This window comes from Arvicanthis niloticus, chromosome 12 (genome assembly GCF_011762505.2).
Source record: "Arvicanthis niloticus isolate mArvNil1 chromosome 12, mArvNil1.pat.X, whole genome shotgun sequence".
Lineage (NCBI taxonomy): Eukaryota > Metazoa > Chordata > Mammalia > Rodentia > Muridae > Arvicanthis > Arvicanthis niloticus.
In genome coordinates this window covers 29,374,046-29,392,650 of record NC_047669.1, presented here as the reverse complement: position 1 = coordinate 29,392,650, position 18,605 = coordinate 29,374,046, and the positions used below count along the sequence as shown (strand labels likewise).

The following is an 18,605-nucleotide window of genomic DNA, read 5'->3' as shown; positions in this document are numbered from 1 at the left end:
CATTTTCCTAGAAATTGTCAGCCACACAGTTGATCTTTTTGGGAAACTAGACTTCTATATTTTATTACAACAGAAAATAGGTTTTCCTTTATTCTAACTCTTAGGGAGAAATAAAATGGTATGAGCCCTTTTCCAAAAATAAAAAATGAGTTGCCAAAAGACTCTCAAGACCCTGTGCCAAGGGATCCAGTTTTCAGGGCATTGCCTCACTGGGTTCCATGTAGTTCAGCATGACAGTTTTGTAGCTTCACAAGAAGATATCAATAATCTTGGAAAATGTGCTTTGTGTGATTAACAATGAAAAACTAAATGGAAGCACAAAATTTCATTATTTCAGGAAATACCATAAAATTAGCATCTTAATCATTAAAAAGCAATGATTATGTAGCTTTATATATGTCAGATGACCCTCAGGATAGAAGGATTCGAGACCCACAGGGTTTCACTCTAACCTGCCAGAATCAAGACTGGTTAGTCTGGAGGCTATCTTGTAAGTCCTCTGTTTTTAAATTTCCCATCAATATTAGGAATCATAAATGTAATTTAAAAGTATAAAATGTCTTTCCATTACTTTGTAGAGAAGTTAAAAGTTGATGAACAAACCATACTACAAAAATAAGAATAAAAATAAATGCCAATTTTCTCTCATGTGATGAAATATGGCGGGTTCTACCCACTCATGAAAATCACGAAGAGTATTGGCCACTTTAAGACAGCCCATCGGTTAAAAACACTGATACTAAGTATGACAACAGGTAATAATTACTGCAACAATAATCTTGTGTAATGTAAGGCACAGTGAAAACCATTTCATATATTACCTCCTCACTTCTCACAACAGTATATTATAGTTTAAGAAGCTAAGTAAAAGAGAAGCTAACTCACATGCAAGGCAAACAGAACAAGAATAGGTGGAATGCATGTGCACTTCTGATCAGGTAATCAATGGGATCTATATCTCCAACGCTTCATTTAGCTTCCCCAGGCTTTAAACTCCTATCTATCAGGGACTGGTAAATATTTTTTATCAAAGAAAACACAATAAATATTCTACAATTTGTGTACAGAAAGAAAAATTAGAGGTGCTACAGTCTGCAAAATGTACATAACCAGAATGAAAACACATTACATGATTTGTTTTATTAAGAAAACTTGAAATACAATAGAAAGTACATTTTGGCAATAGGGGGTTACTGATAAGGAGCATGGAAAAGATAACACTTTGATAAGTCAAAGGCAGCCTCTGTTATCATGTAGGCTGCAAATATTCAATGGGAAGTCATTCTCTGTCCACAAGATTAACAACTGAGTTTCTAATCTTAGGATCTAGAAATCGAAGCTGGAGTACTGAGTGACTTCTGAGAACTCACACATCCTAGGGAGTTGATGGAATTGTCTTATTTTGCCAGCATTGTAATCTTGACTGGCCATTGTTCGGTTAGATAGGAACTAAAGACCATCACATACCCTATGATCCATATATTCTATAATAACTGCAGCAGTAAATATTTATATTTTGTAAATTATTACTTTCTTAGAATGTTTTAGATTGTATTGCAGTTCTACAGGCCCCTAAACTATCATTAGAAGAAAATTTTTATGCTGAAAAGGCATAAAAATGTCTTGGTATGTCCAATGGAGAGAGAGAATCAGAAAGGCAGAGAAAAAAGGCAAAAGTTTACCAAAGAGTGTTCCCATAGAGGAGTTTTTTTTTAAATTTAATTTTATAGTCTATCCTAATATTTCATACTTTAAACTAATAGCAACATAAAATTGAGGTGAATTTGTGAAATTCTCTTTTTATATTACATTATTATTGTTGTTGTTCTTATTATTACTAAAAACCCCTATGGCTAGTTATGGGAGTTTGTCAAATACCTTGTGGAATCACTAATAATTTCCTCCAAGAGGGGAAATCAAGTAGCTTACTGCAGATGCAGTCTTTCTTTTCTAATATTGAAGAAGCAGTTTTCTTACTCTTACTTAGAACAAAAATGTTAAATTATCTACTTTATCAGTTATAATACTCAACCTCTTACACTCTTATATAATTCCATTATATTTAACACCAAACATCATATTTCTCATTTAGGTAAAGTACAATTGAACACACCCATAATTAAAAGCAGCAGACAATCCACTAAGAAGTCTGATGTGTTCATAGAAATTATGGGTGAAATAAGGGACCTATTCAGGTCCAAGTTAAAGAGCTGAGAAATAGCATTATAGATTACTTGATTGTGCTAAATAAGACTTGTCCCAGAAAAGTTGTTATGTCTCTAAAAACCGTGCCCTTAGAATAAAATATATTCTAAGTTGTATTTTATATTGTCTCAAAAAGTTATACTTCAGTTTTCAAGTTAAGAGCAAATCAGAAAATCAACTCATACTAGTATGTATGAAGTATGTATGTATGCAGCATGTATGTATGAATCATGAATGTATGAAGCATGAATGTATGAAGCATGTATGTATGAAGTATGTATGCATGAAGTATATATGTATGAAGTATGTATGTATGTATGAAGTATGTATGTAAGAAGTATATATGTATGAAAAACTGATTCCCTTTAGTTCTTCCAAAAAAACCTTTCAAATGCTGTCATGATCTCTTATAGTATTAATATTTTTAATTCAAAATTATTAAGAGATTGTTCATAATTGCTAGGAAATTTTAATCAAAACCACAATTCATATATAAAAAATGAATGGCTATTCTGAAAATACAGATAAATTCTGGGAAGTTCATGAGAAAAGGGAACTTTTATATACTCTTGGTAGGAACAGAAATGGATACAGCCATCAGAGAAGAAATAATGGAGGTTTCTTGAAAGATTAAAAGTGGAGTTTCTATGGTATTCACAATTCAGAAGATACATTTAGAATATGCATACAGCCAATGACCCAAGAATATATTATTATGCCAAAGAGATAGATCCAATATTTAAAGTATCTAAGATAAAACAATTAGTAGTCATAGACAAACATAAAATTGTGTCTCAAAACACATATATAAAATTCAAGGAGATAGCATTTAGATTAATGAATGCAGAAATTCTCCAAAAACCAGAATATACTTGCTATAGTTTGGAACTGGCCAAAATGTATAAACTTACTCTTACAAGATGATTAAAATATGGAGACCTATTGAATATACACATATACAACACAGGGAAGTAACTATATGGTGTGGTAGATGTGTCAATTTGCTTGATTTTGGTATATTTAACAATATATTTATATGTAAAAACATTACAATGTACACCTTTATATGGTGATTTATTTTGTCATTTAAATCTCAATAGACAAAAAACAATACTGAAAACACTTCCCAAACACAAGGTTTATTTAAAAGAAATAAAGAAAGGAAGGTAGGGAGGGAGGGAGGGAGGGAGGAAGAGAGAGAGAGAGAGAGAGAGAGAGAGAGAGAGAGAGAGAGAGAGAGAGAGAGAGAGAGAGAAAGGTAGAAACCTACAATCCCACAACCTAAACAGCCTTCCTGCCCCACAATCTTCCTGTCACCCCATCTGTAACAACCTCCCATGTGCTCTTCCACACTGTGTACACTACTGTCCTTCATGTCATCAATCTACAATGAGACCATCGTATGCAACAAACAAACAAAGTAGCAACAAAACAAAAAACCACTAGTTTTCATATGAAAATATGTATGTGAAAATTTGTAGCGGTTCTATTCATAACTGCTCCAAATGGAAAACTGCAACTGCCTTTCTTGAATGCTTGGATAAATATTTTGAGGTCTATCCTAACAGGGAAATTCTACTCAGCAATCTAAAGGACAGAAACTGCTGACACGTTTGACAATATGCTGAGTAAAGTAAGCCTTTTCATGCTAGATTTCACTTGCATAGTAATTCCCATAATGACAAACCCACAGTGATAAGAACAGACTTGTAGGTCTCTGGGGTCAGTGCTGGGAACAAATATGGAGATGAGCTTGGAGCTCTTTAGAGTAAATGAACTGTTTTGTATCCTGATAGTCATGGTGCTTACTGTGTGAATAAACACATGCAGAATTTCAAAGAACACTATATTAAGTGATTACTAAGTGATTTCTGAAGTGAATATGAATATTAAACATCTTCAGGAAACAAAAGGATGATCAGCTGATACCAAACTGAATTTCTGAAGAAATATGCGCATCAGTGTGATCATGGGTCTCCCCAGCAACAAGATAAACTGGTAAGATGGCAAAAAGAAGTCAGCACTCTGAAAGATCATTTTCTTTTATGTAGATGTATACTAAATTTGAATTAACTGAACTTTTAATAAAAATTTGTTGCCTTCAAGGGCCTATTGTACAGCTAGACTCTACCGTACCTCATCAATTCAATCAGAATATCTGGGAGTGTCGACCAGATTTACTTTATCCATATTGTAAGCATCTATCCGAATTTTACTCATGCTTAAAGTTGAAAAATATTTCAGAATTTTCATGGGGCCCCCTCCTCTATCCATCTGTTCATGGGCATCTAGGTTGTTTCATCATTTGCTATAAGCCTTTTGATACAATGTAGACTTAAACACTGTTGGAAAACACCAACACTATGGATCATAAATAAATAAAAGCTACAAAGATGATTGCTATGGCTGCTTTATGTATGTGCTGAATTGTATATTTTCACTTTAGAGTATGTAGATTATTTCATATCTCATTAAAATATCTTCAGAAATAAGGAACTTATCCAAATACCTTTTTCGATATGTTTCTAGATAGAGTCTGTTTTACCAAGATATATGTACAGAAAAGACTCATACAACAAAAACATGACGTATACTCTTCCCTGAATAAGTCTTCTCAACTGAAAGAACACTGCAGAGAACTACAGCATTAGGCAAGCTGGCAAGTTCAGATACTTCCCCTGAATTCTTAGGTAACAAATTGTCACATAGCCTAGACCGCTAATGGGTTACTTCTGAGCCACCTGCATCTCTACTGAAAGAGATGATAACTAGCTGTCTAGAACCAAGAAGATCCACTTACAGTTGGATGCCTGTAGAACTAGATGTGGGAAATGTAAGGAAACTGTTCTCCACACAGGCATAACCAAGTAAGCCACCTTTCCCCACCCTCTGTCCTTTTCTTATCTGGAAAAAGTGATGCTTTTCTCTCTTCCCCATTCCTCCATCCTTCTGTTTCCTTCTCCCACTCCCTTTCTCCTTTCTATTCCCCTTAAAAAAAACCAAACATAACACTTGCCATATCATGGAAATGAAGCCTGTATTTTTATAATTAGTTGTGGTCATTATGCTATAACTTTTGTGTTTTAAATTTATCTATCTCTATCTATCTATCTATCTATCTATCTATCTATCTATCTATCTATCTATATTCTCTACTCATACAGGTAGGTTATTACTGAAAGGAAGTAGAATGACTGTTCTGAAACATAGTCCTTCAAATTATATAGTTTCTTCTTGCCTCATTCTGATTTGGATAATCTGATATTTCCCCTCAAGTTTTGTTTATAGGAAATCTTTGATGGCTTTCATAGCAGTGGTATAGAATATATGTTCATCTAAAATTTTTTTTTAGTAATAGATGTCCACTGTAACTAGTTAAACAATAAAGTATTAAAGTAAAGCTTATAATAATTTTCTCCAAGTCCTGTTTGTTGTGAACTGTGAGACATGTCCTAAGCAAAGAGCATGAAGGGAGGTGTCTGTATCCTTTATTCATGGGCACATACATGCATAAAAAACATTTACTTAAAGTAATCACTACCAAAATATTTGTTCTCATTTCATAATCTATGTTCATTCTTGAAGTTCAGCAGCTCTATACATCATTTACTGTTCTAAAGTCTATGTAGTCTTTAATAATAGTCAATGTGTAGTTAAATTAATGCAATTATTACTTACTAAACTTACTTTGGAGAATGGAATTTTGACACAGAATGTCTAACACTTACTGAAGATAAACTGGTGTCCTGTCAGTGACTAAGAAAGAAACTTAGTACATGAGCTTCACTCCTTCCCCTCAAGTAAATCAGCACCTAATAAGAGTCTACACAGTTGTGTGGTTGTTTTTAGTTTGATGGAAACTGTTCAGAGTACTTATCAACCTTTAAAAACTAATGTTTAAGTGAAGTAATATCTCATTGCAACTCAGTAATGGTTTCCAATGTGTGAACAACTTTGCAAAAACAGTGCTTCCTTACATGGAAGCCTAAAAACAAAGGGATTTCAAACCACTAAATGTGCAGACAAAGAACTTACTCCTGAGACTTCTAAATGATTTTTCCTTCTACCTGAATCTATGATATCTATGAACCAACCTCATTCTGCAGAACTCTAAATAATTAAATAACTCATTTGAATTCTTTCCATCTGTGTAAGATGACCGAAGTGACGTCTGCAGACAACGAAAATGCTCTTAAGACAACACTATTGGCAAGACTAAGTCAAATCTCCAGACACTCCATTTCCACACAATTGAAATTGCTGCCTTCTAAGTAGTAACTGTTATGCTGATATAAACAGTGCCATATTGTCACTGCCCCATATAGTTTTCTAGTATCAGTTGTTACTCATAACTTAGATGAGTGTAAGTTAAGTCACTAAGATGCCAGCCAGGGTCTACTTAGTCCCTGAACTTTCTAGATGCTGTTCTTACTAGTCCTAATTAAGAAAAACAAAAATCCACAAAACTGATAGCAACAATAATGTTATCCAAGCATTGGTTACTGATGAGAAAAATAATTTCCTACAGTATTTACGTTATTTAAGGAAAGAACAATTTTAAAAAAAGCATAGATACACTTACACTTTTTTTTTTTATGGTTAAGTAAGTACACTTGACACAAAGTAAAGACCTGTTAAACACCAGGATCTTGTGATGCTAGGAATTGATAGCAGCTAATTTATTTTCTTGAATGCCTTTGGAGCAATGATGGAAGAGAGTTTATAGCTCCAAGAATCTGCACGGTGTCTTTTATATATATATATATATATATATATATATATATATATATATATATATCTATATCTATCTATATCTATCTATCTATCTATCTATATATAACTGTATGGTGTCTGCTTGTGACTCTCTGTGTGTGAATGTATATGCATGTGTCGCTCTGGAAATCTTGCTTTTAAAATGTTTTTATTTACTTCCCTCCTCTCTCCAGCCTCTCCCTTTCTCCTCTATTTTTCTGGCAGGGTTCTACCATGTATCATGGTCTGACATCAAATTTACTGTTGTACTCTAATTCCTGAGTTCTCCAATTCACTTCTCAGGAAATGCTAGAAAACAAGATTATGTTTTAATTATCTTTCAGTGTTTATTGTTTTAAAATTTTATAATGTTCAACCTTACGGCACACGCACGCACACACACACACACACACACACACACACACACACACACACACTAAACCAAAACCTGAGAAAATCCTAAACTAAATTTTATTTTTAAAAGATTTGAATTATTTCTTTTTTATTGGTTTAATCATTCTATTTCTCATTGACTTCCCAAAGGCATGTTTACATAGGATCCAAGTTAATGGCAGTATCTTTTGTGATATGACTGGGGTATTGAGTACAGACACATCATGAGGTAAGAAAATGTAGAGGCGAAACAAACAGTCAGTCCTCCCAGCTCCCCATAATCAACGAAGGACACATAAAGCCATAATGTTTCTTTGCAAACATAATAATATAATTCAGTTTTAAAGGCGATCTCTCAACATTCCTTTGTCTTAGAAAGTATAGGAAAGAATGTGTTACAATTGTTATTTATATGATGCGTAGTCATACCATGTAGAACATAGAAGATTGAATAGCATCCAGAATAGTCCTAGAAATGGATGGGATGATGAGCTAGTCAGGCAGCATGGTGCACACTTGAAATCCTAGCATTCGGAACATTGAGGCCGGGGCTTCAGGAGTTCAAGGTCAGTTTTGTCTACACACAGAATTAAAGGAAATCCTGTGACTACATGAGATCCTATCTTAAAAACAGAAAGACAAACAAACAAACAGCCTCTGTGTGAATACTAACTTAAGCTTTTACATGGGTTTCTGAAGCTAATTTATCTTGGCAAGATACTGTAATGTATCAGAATTTAACATGGTAGTTTTATATAGAAAGGATATGCTTTGTAACTGCAACATTACTTTCTTAGCATTTTTTATAGTTTTTAGATGTTTTGACCATTAAAAAAATAACACATTATGTGATCACATGAGCTGAGATGATACTAACGTACAACAGGTAAAAGTACCAAGTAAGAGAGACCCACAGAGTTTAGATTTGTTAGGCCTGATAATGATACAAACACACATATCAGTGTTACATTCTTGTAAGTACTTAACTCTCTGGGGCTTGTTTTCTTCATTAGAGCATGGAAACGCTTTATTTTTTGGTAAGTAGCTGCAATGATGTGGGTAGCAATGACAACTTTTTAAAGGTATCTGGCACATTAAGTAAACAAACTGAGGTGAATTCACCTATGTTGTTCCTATTTCTATCAACTCAGGCTTCTGCATAAAGTTGAAAGGACAATGGTAGGGATTGTGATCATCTATTAGGTGGTTTGTATATGGTAATGTGTCTGAGAATTAGGGCTCATAGGTCCAGTTTTCCCACTTGGGCTATTAAGTATTTAATTTGATGGCTGAAAGTCAAGTTTCTAACAGTGTAACTTGGATACAAATCCTAGGTCTGAATTTGTTCATCTCCAAAATAAGAAGACGAGAAAAAAAAAAACTTTTAAGGTTTTTTTTGCTGCTGTAGTGTTTTCCCATGGTGATGTCTTCTGTCTGAATTATGACAGATAATTTTCATTTCTTTATATCATAACCTACTTTTCTATGGCTTAATATTAACATTTCTTCTATTATTTTAATTGAAAAGGAAAATTTACAATATTATGAAAACAAACCAGTACCTCTGTTCTGGTTTAGTGACTTCCTAGGATACTAATATAACATGTTTTAAGACTATCTGATTTGTTCTTCAATCTAGAAATTTAGTATTGCTGTAGAAACTAACAATTTTCAAGGCTTTCCTTGCTTCTAGACCTATGGTAATTGCATGAGATAAAATATACCACACTTAGAGATAAGGTTAAGGTTTAACAGGAAAAAATACAGTCTAGGAGTAAAAGATATTGTTGACATATATTCTTTACTTATGTAAAGAACACTGTAAAATATTTTAAAAGTGGATTAAACAGCAACAGGATTTAATAATTATTAACTACAAAGGAAATGAGCTTGGCCTTATCTCTGAAGGCTGTCAGCATTCTCTCTGTTTATACATATGGGAAATGCGCCCTACCTTAGACCTACATTTCGGGAGGTCCGGGCTCTCCTCAAACTCAGAACTAATGCTTTAATGATGATTACAATTAGATTTACCTCACCAACCATCCTCTTGCATACACAGTTCTTTTCATAGAGACAATCTGTAATTTTGTAATTTTCTGTGTACTAAGTTAGTTTCTTATACCTTAAGAGGTCTTAAATTCAGCTCTGAATTCAGAGCTCATTTCTATATTCTTAACGTCAAGTAGATTTGAAGCAAGAATTAATGATTTCGTTTTATAGATTTACAAAACAGATTTAAAACCCCTTAATTATATGCCATAGGTGTTAATCAACATGTTTTGTTCACAGGACGGACACAATAACTATTAATATGTGGAGAAGAGAGAAAAGTCTGAGGAGTGCACTTTTTTGATACCACATTTGATCAGTTCTATTCTGACATTCCCACGACATGATTCTCCTTCTCTGTGTGCTACAGCTTCCATGGATATTTACAAAAGCACAACTGGTTCATTTTGTCAGGGGCACAGAGACCGAGGGTTTTAACTCTTTGCATATAGTGATTTCATCTTCTTTAAGGTAGGAAGGGAAGGCGTGTATGTGATAAAACAGAACTGAGAAATAAACTTTGATAGGTCTAGGATTGGACTCTGGGTAAAATAATACAAAAGTTCTGACACTTCCCTCTTTGCATTGTGAAATTACAGGATTAATAAAGGCAGTATGAAATAAATTAGCATGTTAACTAATTCATTTCAGATTATTTAATTTTATTTCAGGCTCTATACCCCAAAACTGTTCTCTATAGAAATGAACCCTGGCTTCAACAACATTTTAATACCATTCACACTATTAGTAAGTCTAAATTCCATGTTCAGATTCCTGGCTTTATCCTCAAGACTAGGAGGTGCATAACTATGGAAATTTCTAGTGGACCATCTTTGCCAACCACAATAATGAATATTAAGTGAACCAATAAATTTGTCTATAAAGACCAAGGGTCACAACCAACAATATAGAATCAAAATGCGTAGAGATAATGAAGTTTTGATAATATTTTCAGATTTCTGTTTTATTCAATAATTTTAGACTACTTGGTATATGTAAGTCTCAAAAATTTTTACAATGAGATTTGTCCCTTAGAAAGTATTGCTTACACTGCTTTTAGACAAAATCAGTAAGCTTCCACATCCAGGTATTTGTCTTCAGAGCTGTCTACATGCTTGGGCATGATCTGCCTTTGGAGTCATGGTTTGCAAAGCCTGAATGCACTATCTATGCCTCAGCTTACTGATTTCAAATTGAGATGACCTGACTTCCTTTTTTAAAAACATTTTTTTGCTGCTGTTATGTTTCATGATAGTCTGAGTTCTAAAGAGTATTCTGAAAAAAAAAAAAGAGTATTGTGATCTAATGGTGTTGAGAACTGGTACTGATACCTGATTCAATGAAAAGACTATCTGCTCACAGCAATTTTCCAAGACTCTGTCTTCCTGAACCAGGAAGTGCTACTTGCTTTACTTCTTCAAACACAGTCTACTATAGAGCCAACAGGAGAGATGGACATGGCCAGCTACTCTCCATCTGGGTGTTTGCCTTTGAAGCTAATTCTAGTACATGAAAAATACTGCAGAACTTACATAAAAAATACCTGAAGACTATGTCACAGACCAAATGGATACTTATGAATAAGTGCTTGTCTTTTAGGTCAGGAACACAAGTATAATTTAGCAAGAAGAAAAGAACAGGAGGCTGGCACCGGGTTTGCTATGAACAGAAGCATGGTCTATAGCAAATTGTTTTCTTCATTATTCTTTTTCTAAGTGTCAAAACTTTTACCAGATACCTCTTTACATAATGTAACCTCAGATTTCTGACTTTTTGAAACATTTTAATTATACTGAAAACATAGCTTTTTGTGTGTGTATTTATCCATTACAGTGATAAGTATTGGGGATTGAAAAATGAATGAGCCCTTACTTTTTGAAACCTTACTGTCTATAGACTTGAACTGTTGTAATTACAACAAAATTAACAACCACTGCTTATTTATTCAATCTGGATTGGCAACAAAACCAAGTTGCCAAGGTGCCCTTGGTTCCATTTCTCTCAAAAACTAAGCAAAACAAACAAATAAAAAAGAACTTAGGAAGACTCAGACAAAAGATGCAGACATGTAAACCCCTAGGTCGGACTCACTAATCAAAGGCTGCAGCAAAGGAAGCAAAGTGAAAATGAAGGGAAAGGTCTGGCCTCTGTGAGGACCTGTATGGTAGAAACCGGGACACAGTAAGGACGCCACTCTGCACTCCCAGAGAAGAGAAGGTACTTAAGACTGACAGAAAACATCAGACTGCCAAACTTAGGAGGCACCAGAAACCTGATTTTTATTACAAAACTTGTTTATTTTTATCCAAAATATGAAAAAGCTCTTTCCGTACAGTATTTCTCAACGTGACTGCAGCACTAAAATGATTTTCTTCCCCTCTCCCACCAACTGTAAGCTTCTGTTTCCCACCCTGGGCATCTGAAGCTTTTATTTGCTCCAGTTCTATTCACTGCCTGTTATTCAGACATTGAAATCCCAAATGTTAATTGTTCTTCCAAGTACATTGACAAAACAGCAGCTAAATAAGGGTAGAGCAGACTGTGGTAGACTCTGACATGCATTTATGGAACAATGGGGCTCTGAGAGACAGCCTTGTAGCTCACGAGAAGACATAAGATGTGCTATTTTGACTGTTTCATAGCAGAATGGGGAACACACGCACAAGGGAATTATGCATTTTTACTTAGGTTTGCCCCAAATCTTCAGGCTATAGAATCTTGTGATGTCATCAGGAACTTTCCATTTCCATTGACACAAAGGCTAAAAATTTCTAGTGACATCACCAAAGAAAGCGAAATTTACTTTGATTCAAAAGAATTCATTTACTTCTTAAGAGGCTGGATAAAAATGCACAAATCTTTCCACACAGGATTTATGTCACCATGTTAGTGCTCAGTGGGCGACACCCTCCCTAATGAAATTCAAACCTGCCAAAGAAAGGTTTCATAATTTTGAGGAAATAAAAGAGACTCTGAAATATAGAGCTCAATAACTTTGTATTTTAAAGGAAATCATTTAAGGATATATTTCTTCAGGGACATTCAGATGTTCCCTCATGACTGGTTACTATGATAGCAGTGGTTTTGTCTCTTTGTGGGTTGGTCACAGAAACACAGAGGAAGGGAAAGGAAGCTCCCACTTACAGGAACACAGTGCAGCCCAATCTTTTGTTTTTAAGGTGCAGTGATTTCAGTCTCGAAATGTAACTTCAGGCAGTCTGAAAAGAAACAGGTTAAAATCTCTTTCAGTTATAATTGGTATTTCAGATTTAATTAAAAATTAAACTTTCATAATGTTTCCCCATCCAAAGCAATGCATTACCAGTCAAGCGGAGCTTTTTTATCCCTGTTAAGGGGAAAAAAGAAAGAAAGAGCGAGCGAGCAAGAGAGAGAAAAAAAACCTTTCCCCAGAGTAGTTTCTAAATGAAAATAAAAGGATCTAAAGATGGAACAAAGGTAATTCTGAAAAAAAGAAAGAAAGAAAAAAAGACACCTAAAAACAAAATCTTCTACCGTGTTAAGGTTTGCATTGTGGTATGGCTAGGCACTTCCTACAGTGAATTGTTACAATATAAGTAATTTAGAGAAAAAACATCATAAAGAAGTATTTCACAACCCAAAGAGTATGAAAACCATTAAGATCATCAGACAACATGAGGATATCTATGGATCTGAATATATATGATAAGAAAAATTATGACTATGAGAAATTAGATAACTGTTTCTGTGCTTTCAAATGATTTACCTGTGGGGGCAAGACTACAAATTAGAGGTAAACAAATACAGTTAGCAACACAAAGTGCAAAATGGCTACTCCACTGCATTATGGGCTGCCTGTGCCCTGCTTCACATCATACTGTACTTTGTGTACCATCCTGTCACCAGTGCAACACACGAAGAGCATAAGGATTTGATTGAGACATCCTGGTTTAATTGTCTACTTTTAAAAAAGACTTTAATCTTCAAATTAAGAGTCCAGACATTCAGATCTCCAATTGTATCCCACAACTTTGGGCATAAAACACCCTACTGTTTCTTTTTCAATCTTTTCTTCAAACACCATCCTCTACAAGTATTAGTAATAAAAGAATTGCATATTTACTACATTAAATCATTCTTATTTTAGCTTCAAATAACTAACTAATAATAACATTAGTGTTTAGAAAAGGATATTTTTAAATGTAAAGTGGAGCTATCATAATTACCTTCCTTATTTTACTGTACAACAGTATTTTTAATATAGATTTGTTGCCATGATTGTTGTAGGTTTATGTCTGACCCTCACATAATGCAAAGTAATATTTTAATATTTCCACATATGAGATCATAATCATAAATCACCCCTGAAATTGCAACTATTATTAGAAAATGCACCTGGTTCTCACTTGCAAATCCTGTTTTTCCTTTGAAATATATGGAAGAATAATTTGAGCAATGTGTCTATTTGATGTACATACATTTTAAATGCAAACTTGCTCATAATTCATACTAAATCTACCCATGAATGGGATTAGATCTTAGAAAAAAAATTAATGACTGACTTACTAAACTTTCCCTCTGCTTCCCAAATGCCTGAATTAGACTAAAAATGCACCACCGTAAAGACAGAAATTATGGAGGCGTCACCAGGGACAACTGAATGAGAGGAGGGGAGAGCACATATATCCTTATAAGGCAACTAAACATTCATAAAAGACACTGACAAAAATAACTGTGCTCAAAAATTATATGGAATAACAATAACCCCTGATAAATGATTCAGAAACACAAAAAGTGTCCATTTCTAGATCAATCTGAATCACACCTGGTATTGTTCTCACCAGCAAAATGTGGTCAGTGAAACAGACTCACTGTCTGGCTTGGAGCAGAAAAGGTGAACGAAATCAGACCGAATAGACACATAAACTATTTAACTGACAAGTAGCACTTCAGTCAGATTTCCCTTTCCTCAACCCAGCAGATGTGGTGTGGAGTAAAGGAAACCATTCAAAAATCATAGTCTGTTGTGAGTAGTCAGCATGAAGTCATACACACCCTCCTCCCTGTCCTCTGCTCCTCCATTTCTGCCTGCTTCTCCCTCTGTCCCTTTCTTCTCCCTCTCTCTGGTGAGGGTAATGAAGCTCAAAAATAACATCTTGTATCCTGTTGAGGGAAACTTGGTCACAACTATCCTTCCAGATGACAAACTCATTCTTAAATGTCTGTTTCTCCATCCAAAGAAAGCAGAGCAATGAGCAAACAGACACAGCCTCACTTACACTCCCAGTACCACCACTTTTAATTCCTGTACTACATTCATCACAAGGAGGACTGAAGCTTATTTACATTATGCCTAACCTCAAATAGGACCACAAATAAACCTAATAACAGGACCGTTCTGTGGCACTCAGGCAAACGGCTGAGCAAAACAGATGGATCTTGCTTTGCGCCAGGACTCAAAAAAATACAGTCGCCAACTCACTGTTGGCGACTACGCATCTTGGCCCAAAGATGGACCTGGAAGTGGGACCAGTTGTCTTTGATATGAATACTGCTCCTCTTCATTGCCACATGAGCAAACCATTAGCTCTGTCAGTTAGCAGTAGGGCGCAATATTAGGTAGAAATTGCTTGAAGGCAGATCATTAAGGAAAGTGCAAAACTCTGAGGGCACACTGAGATTGAGAAGCAGAAAATTAGAACAGGGTATTATTGCAACCCTCCTCTCTGCCTTTCAACTTCCAACTTTCATGTTCACAACTTTACATGGAATCGACCTTAACAACAGATCTACAAAGCATGTGTCATGAATAAGAATTTCTCCTGACATATCAGTTTCTAAACTCTTTTTAAAACAATAGTGAAATGAACATCATTGGCAAATGTTCTAGGAAGAGTAAAACTATGAGGATTTAGAGATTATAGTCAGTATCCAATGATACAGTGAGGTCAGTATAAATTAGGAAGCCCAAGAGAAGGATTCTTTCTACACACATCCTTCAGCTAAACAGCTCGGTACTTTGCATTAGATGCTCTACAGACTCTAAGAAGCAGCAAATGAGGTATTTGACCCTCTCTACAAGTCACAAGGCCACACACAAATCCCTTAGTCAAAGAGCAAAACCACAACGAGTGGTGAAACACCATAGGTTCCTACACAGAACAAGAACAAAGGTATCTTCTATCCATGGTCTACCTCATTTTCAAATCCTCACATAAATAGAAATTGAGGATTTCAGCTTATGACTAGGCCACAGAGCTTCAAGGGAAGAATAAGAAGCACCACAGCTGGGAGGTTTGTTAACTCAAGCACTTCTCTTAATGTTCTCCCAAGTATTCTGCCCTGATTTTATCTTGCTTGGGTTATTTTTGCATATTCAGTAAATTTTTTATGGCTTATTAACTTTGACACTGTACATACATGACTCTTGAAAGACAAGATGTGAGTGACTGTGGTCAGCATAGAATAGTAATAGAGAAATTTGCTTTTCAGTTGAATTTTCTTTTTGAAAAAATATTATAGAAAAATTTGAACACATGGAGAGTAAAATGCACAGTAAGTGAGCTGGACACACGCACTGCCTGCACTTACTTTTCCACCTCGTCTCTTTCCCATATTTTCTACAAGAGCATTTACAAGGCAATGCCAAATAACATATCACTCACCCATAGATAGAGACTTTACTATGCATCCCTAAAAGATAACTTTTATAAACATAACTGGCTTTTTTCACACCTGAAATAAAATGACTTTTCAATGCTAGTAAACGTTCTGTTGATGTCAAATAATAGATGTCAAATAATATCAATTCTTCCATGATTATCTTTCTTACATTCAAAGAATCCTATTCAGAATGTGAGATTAAATGGCTGTGCCATGTGTCCTTAGTTTCTCTGGTCTATGTTTTTTGTTTGTTTGTTTGTTTGTTTTTCATTATTTTCAGAGTTTTTTAACAAGATCCAATACTTTGTATTTTGCTACTGAACTAAAACTCTCTAATATTTTTCATGAATAAACTAGAATTATGACTTCCAGAAATGCATATAAAAAGATTTATTATTATAATACTGGGCAGTACATGCTGTCAACATGACATGTAACCGACAATGGTAACCCTGGTTACTGGGTGAAGAGATATCCATCATTTTATAGTTTTAATAAACACTTTTATCTTAGCACCATATAATAGCAAAACTTATAGAACATATGTTTAACTTTCATTTCCTACTGCTGTGACAGAAAACACTGACACAATAAATTTAGAAAGAAAGAGTTTATTTAGCTTACAATTCCAAGTTACAGTCCATTATAACAGGGAAGCGGAAGCTAGCAGGAACCTGAAGTAGCTTGTCATAATTCATCCGCAGACAGGAACAATGACTAAATATATGCATGCTAGCACTACAGTCATTCTAGACTGCATTAACCCTGGGGCCCAGCCCAAGAAGGATGCAGTCCAAATTTACAGCAAGTCTTTCAAACACAGTGACCCAAATTCAGAAAGTCCCTCACAGGAATGACCTCAGACCAACTTAATCTAGGGAATTTCTCATTGAGACTCATTTCCAAGGTGATTCTACATTGTGTCAAAAAGACAATCAAAACTACCCATAACAATGTACTTATCCATACTATCAATAACTTTGAGTAATTCAGTTATTTGATGATCAACACAATACAGTTTGAGAAACTTTTTGTCACAATCCAGACTGCCTCCACATATTTTATCTGCTGAATAGACTTTGTATAAGTGCATCATATTTTTACATCCATTTTTCAGCTGACGTGCATTCAGGCAGTCTCCATCTCCTGGCTATTATGAATAATACTGCCATGAACATCCATAATGTGCAAGTCTTTGTATGGATATATATTTTTATTTCTCTTTGGAATACACTGAGAAGTGGAATTGTTGGGCTCTCGGATTTTATTTATTTTCAGTGTTAACAAATTCACAACATATTTAAAATAGAATATCCAATGTTGCATTTACACCAGCTATGTGGGGATGGCTCTATTTATTCACATCCTCAAGAATACTTGTATCTGCCTTATAAAAACAGAATTCCAACTACTATAGAAGTATGAAATAGTATTTCTGGTTTAAGTTTACTTTTCACTAAGTTTAATCATGTTAAGCATCTTTTCCTGTTTTTATGGCAATTTCTATTTCTTCAGGAAAATATATAGTCAAAATATTGACAGTTTAAAATGGATTTTTTATCATCCTGTTGAATATTTTCACATATATGACATAATTTATGATTTATAAATAACAATTAACAATTATGAAAACATGATGACTTGTAAATCTATTCAAAATCTTGTGTCCTTTTATCTGTTTTATCATTTCATTTCTATCATGAAGCTCAAAAGTTCTTAATTTTGTTGAAGTTCAAGTTATCAATTTAATCTTTGGTGGGCACATTTTTATTGAAAAATTCATGCATGCATATAATGTGTTTTTATCTCACTATTTTCTTAATTCCAATTTTTCCCCATTACTTCCAACTTCATGTTTCTCCCTGTCTCCCCTCTCTCTGTGTATGCATGTGTATGCATGTATATGTGTATGTGGGTTTGAGTGTGAGTCTGTGTGTGCACCTGTGCACTCTTGGATGCATGTCTGTTTTAAATCCCAAGAGTCTAATTAGTGCTGCTTGTGTACACAAGAGTATAGAACCATCTATTGAACACTGGTAGCTTTTTAGTGACAGCATATTTGAAGAAAAGTTATTCAACCTTGTTCAACAGCCATTAATTATCAAACAGATTCTCAGACAGGGATGGGACTTTTTGATTGGTATTTTGGCTGGCTTCATCTTATACTGGTGTTGTACATGAAGACATAGCCTCTGAGAGCTCACATATGCAACTGTCCTACCATGTTCAATAAATAATATTTCATTGCAGATGTCCACTATCTAATGCTTACACTCCTTCTGCCCTCTATTCAACAATCCCAGAATCTAGGGAGGAAAAGGTATGGTACTGATTGTAATACACTGAACAGCTACTGTTCTCTGAATTAATCACCATCTACTGCAAAAAAAAAAAAATCTTCAATGAGAGTTGAGAGATACACTAACCTATGGGTACAAAGATGGGAACTTAGGAGAAAATTAATACAATGTTCATTTTGAAAAATAACAGTATTAGGTCTCCCCTGTATCTAATGACCTAAGCAGTGAGAAAGTTTTGGCCTAGTTAACAATATCAGAAAT

General features: G+C 34.7%; 1 protein-coding gene across 25 annotated transcripts in view; it reads right to left on the bottom strand.

Annotated features, from left to right (window-relative positions):
- Positions 1-18,605, bottom strand: part of Zbtb20 (zinc finger and BTB domain containing 20) — a 716,739-nt gene that overhangs the window by 412,332 nt on the left and 285,802 nt on the right. For 20 of the 25 annotated variants that reach the window (XM_076942937.1, XM_076942948.1, XM_076942927.1 and 17 more), the window contains one exon: positions 12,547-12,620. The exons of the other annotated variants lie outside the window; for them this stretch is intronic. The gene's annotated coding sequence lies outside the window, so the exon portion shown is untranslated. The remainder of the gene's footprint in view (positions 1-12,546; positions 12,621-18,605) is intronic. 25 annotated transcript variants of the gene reach the window in all.